At 49.2% G+C, this 4083-nt stretch overlaps 1 pseudogene; it reads right to left on the reverse strand.

Annotated features, from left to right (window-relative positions):
• Nucleotides 1-2757: 2757 nt before the first annotated feature.
• LOC138085658 (transmembrane protein 186 pseudogene) lies at nucleotides 2758-3507 on the reverse strand (annotated as a pseudogene).
• Between the last annotated feature and the right edge of the window lie 576 nt (nucleotides 3508-4083).

A 4083-nucleotide genomic window follows, 5' to 3' on the forward strand; every position in this document is an offset into this window, starting at 1 on the left:
TGGGACATGATTAATTAATTAATTAAAAAGAAAACACAGTATGCCAGTCACTGTTCTAACACTGGGGAGACAGGTGGTGGTGGAGATGTGAACAAGCCGGACTGTCTGTCTCATGAGGCTGATATTTCATGGCAGGTGAAGCCTGTGAATATGATAAATAAGAACATTGCAGAGAATGTTAAGAATGGGAATATTAAGCAAGTTAATGAAAGAGGTCCCATCGCTTCATGGCAAATAGATGTGGGCGGGGGGAATGGAAACAGCGACAGATTTTATTTTCTTGAGCTCCAAAATCACTGTGGATAGTGACCGCAGCCATGAAATTAAAAGTTGCTTGCTCCTTGGAAGAAAGGCTATGACCAACCTAGACAGCATATTAAAAAGCAGAGACATTACTTTCCTGACCAAGGTCCATACAGTCAAAGCTACAGTTTTTCCAATAGTCATGTACGGATGTGAGAGTTGGACCATAAAGAAGGCTGAGCACCAAAGAGTTGATGCTTTTGAACTGTGGGTACTGGAGAAGACTCTTAAGAATCCCTTGGACTGCAAGGAGATCAAACCAGTCCATCCTAAAGGAAATCAACCCTGAATATTCATTGGAAGGACTGATGCTGAAGCTGAAACTCCAATACTTTGGCCGACTGATGTGAAGAGCCGACTCATTGGAAAAGACCCTGATGCTGGGAAAGATTGAAGGCGGGAGGAGGAGAGGGTGACAGAGGATGAGATGGTTGGATGGCATCACTGACTCAGTGAGGATGAGTTTGAGCAACTTGGGGAGATGGTGAAGGACAGGGAAGCCTGGTGTGCTGCAGTCCATGGGGTCACAAAGAGTCTGACACGACCTAGTGAGTGAACAACAACAATGAAAGGGAGGGAGCTGGGTGGTGGGGAGGTGGCTGAACTGAACAGGGCAGTCAGGGAAGGCCCTTCAGAGAAGTTGTTTGAGAAAAGACTTGAAGGAGGTGAGGAGGGCGGAACTATGGGGAGATCTGGGGAAGAACCTTCCAGGCAGAGGGAAGAGCCTGTGCAAAGGCCCTGAGGCTGGTGTGGAAGAGCAAGGAGGCCTGCGCGGCTGAAGCCGAGTGAACAGCGGGGAGAGAAGCAGGAGAGAAGGCCAGAGAGAAAGCATGGGGTGAGATTGTGTGCAGCCGCTAGAAAGTCAGAGGTGACATTTAAAATATGTTTTAACACCTAGCAAGGTGTGGAGGAGGCCAGCCAGTGAAAACAGAGTTTGCCCCGTGTGGGTGCTCTCCTGTTTCCTCTATCTCTGAGGGCCTGGGGGCACTGGGATCCTCCATGGGTTGTATCCATTAAGCACTGTCCGCGTCCCTCCAGCGTGCGGTCCCTGTATCTCACAGAGCGCATGTGCCATGGCTGTGCTCAGTAATGGGTGCCAGGATGAAGGTGCACGTCTGAATTTACTGTGGTTGAATCTGGACACTTTTCCCCCTTTCTTTCTTAAAAAATTGAAGCGTGTTTGATTTACAGTGTTGTGTCAGTTTCGGGTATACAGCAAAGTGAGTCAGTTATACATACATACTTATGCATGTATTCTTTTTCAGATTTTTTCCCGTTGTAGGTTCTTATAAAATGGTGAGTATAGTTCTCTGCGCTATACAGTCGGTGCTTGCTGTTTACCACTTTTAGATACAGTAGTGTGTATATGTTAATCCCAAACTCCTAACTTATCCCTCTGCGTCCCCCTTTCTCCTCAGGTAACCGTAATTTTGTTTTCCTATGTCTGTGGGTCTGTTTTTGTTTTGTAAAAAAGCTCATTTGTATAATTTTTTATTAAGGGATATCATGTGATATTTGTTTTCCTCTGTCTGGCTTATTTTGCTTACTGTGATCATCTCTAGGTCCATCCACGTTGCCGCAAATGGCACTATTTCTTTTTTATGGCCGAGTAATAGTCCACTGTCTATATTTAAACACCACATCTTCTTTACTCATTCAGCTGTCAATGGCTATTTGAGTTGTTCCATGTCTTGGCTATTGTAGATAATGCCGCAATAAACACTGGGGTGCATGTATCCTTTTGAACTATGGTTTTCTCCAGGTATATGCCCAGGAATGGGATAGCTGTATGGTAACTCTATTGTTAGCTTTGCGAGGAACCTCCGTTCTATTCTTTTTTTTTTTTTTTTTGCCTTTTGTTTTTATGTATTTGTAAGTATACTCCCCATTTTTTTCTAATTTTGAGATCTAACTGGCATATAGCATTGTATTATTTAACATATACAATATGATTGATATATATATAGTAAAATTACAGTAAGTTAACATCCAGCATCTCGCACAGTTAACAAGGTTTTTCCCTTGTGGCTATTCTAAATGATCAACCCCTCCAGGCGCTGGGTGCACCAGGAGGCGCAGCAGGCCGAAATCCCTCCCCGTTGCCTGAGAGCTCTTCAACGAGCCACCAGCTCTGCATCAGCAGTGACATCCAACCATCCCAGGAGACCAGGAGGATTCTTTTCCACTTCACAGACGTGAAAACTAAGGTCCTGAGAGACTTCATAACCTGGCCCAGGCGCGGGCTTTGAGAACTAACAAAACCCAAGTCCCCCACACCTGTCCGATTTCACAGCAGAGGATGGTTTGAGCAAACCTGTCATTGCTTCCTCCGAGAACCTACCAGAAAATTCTGGCCATTATCTCGATGCCACACGCAAGTGCAGTAAAGAATCGGCACTCAGGGCCTCTTTCCTAAACCCGGCTACTAATGTCTATCTTGTTAGTTTTCTCACCTCAGGGGCCGCGGCAGAAGTTTCGCAGCAGCGCAACCCCGTCCTTCAGCCCCGCCCACACCCTCTGCCGTCCTGCAGGAGCCTCCCAGCATCCACGTGGGCTCCAGGCCATTGACTTGAGCGTGTGCAGCATCCCCAACACCTGCGTGAACCGCTCTTGGTCCAGGACGCGCCCGTAGCGCAGGGTGAGGTAGAAGGTCTGTTTCCCGCTGTACTGCTGGATCCGCACGAACAGCTCCTGGGGCCAATCCGGGCTCTCCCTCATGGGGATCACGTCAGCCACAGGGCAGTAGGTGTCCTGTCGCCGGCCCCAGAAGGTCAGGTGGGCCACCCGCAGCACGGTGCCTGCCTCGTTCACGTCGAGGATGCCCACCAGCCTCCGGAAGAAACGGCTCATCCAGCACAACATGGCCAGGGTGAAGCCGGCGACGCCGCCCGCCAGGCACAAGGAGCTGAAGGGCATGAGGCCCTGGCAGTAGCAGTAGAGGCCCGGCGGCAGGGCGGCCACCGTCAGGGCCGTCTGTGCCACCTTCAGCCGAGACAGGTACCCGAAGGCCTTGATGGCGTCGAAGCGGTACACCATCTGAAACTTCTCCGTCTCTGGGCCCGGTGGCTTCTCCCTGGAGGGGGGCGGCCCGCTTCCCACCCACCTCCTGGGATCCTGCCCACCGCAGCAGCACAGGCGGTGGAGCCGCCTGCCGCAGGCGGCTGGCCCTGGAGACGGCGCCACAGCTAGGAGGAAGGCAGCCATGCCATCACTGCCCAGTGCCAGAAGTCTGTTCTATTCTCTATAGTGATTGCGCCACTCGACATTCCCGCCAACAGTGTAGGAAGGCTCCATGTCCTCCACCCCCTCTCCAGAATTTATTGTTTGTACGCTTTGGATGACGATGACCATTCCGACTGCTATGAGGTGGTACCTCACTGCTATCCTGATTTGCATTTCTCTAACTAGTGATGCTGAGCATCCTTTCATGTCTGTGGGCCGTCTATATGTCTTCTTTGGAGAAATGTCTGTTTAGATTTTCTACCCATTTCTTGATTGAATTGTTTGGTTCTTTGATTTTGAGATGCATGAGCTGTTTTTGACATCTTTCAACACTTCAGTAATCTCTTTCCATTTTCCTTTATTGTCTTTTTTTTTTTTTTAAGAAGAGAAATAGTCTTTGATTCGCGGCTGGACTGTAGGATGAGGTCAAGGCTCTCAGGCCCCTGGGACTGAGGCTGAGCCCTGAGAGCCAGCGACCTTTTAAATTTTGCTCCTGGGTGCCTCACTCTCCTCACCCTATTCCCAGCTCTGAGTCTTAAGAAGGCAGTGGCATTAGCT

This window comes from Capricornis sumatraensis, chromosome 9, assembly GCF_032405125.1.
Source record: "Capricornis sumatraensis isolate serow.1 chromosome 9, serow.2, whole genome shotgun sequence".
NCBI lineage: Eukaryota > Metazoa > Chordata > Mammalia > Artiodactyla > Bovidae > Capricornis > Capricornis sumatraensis.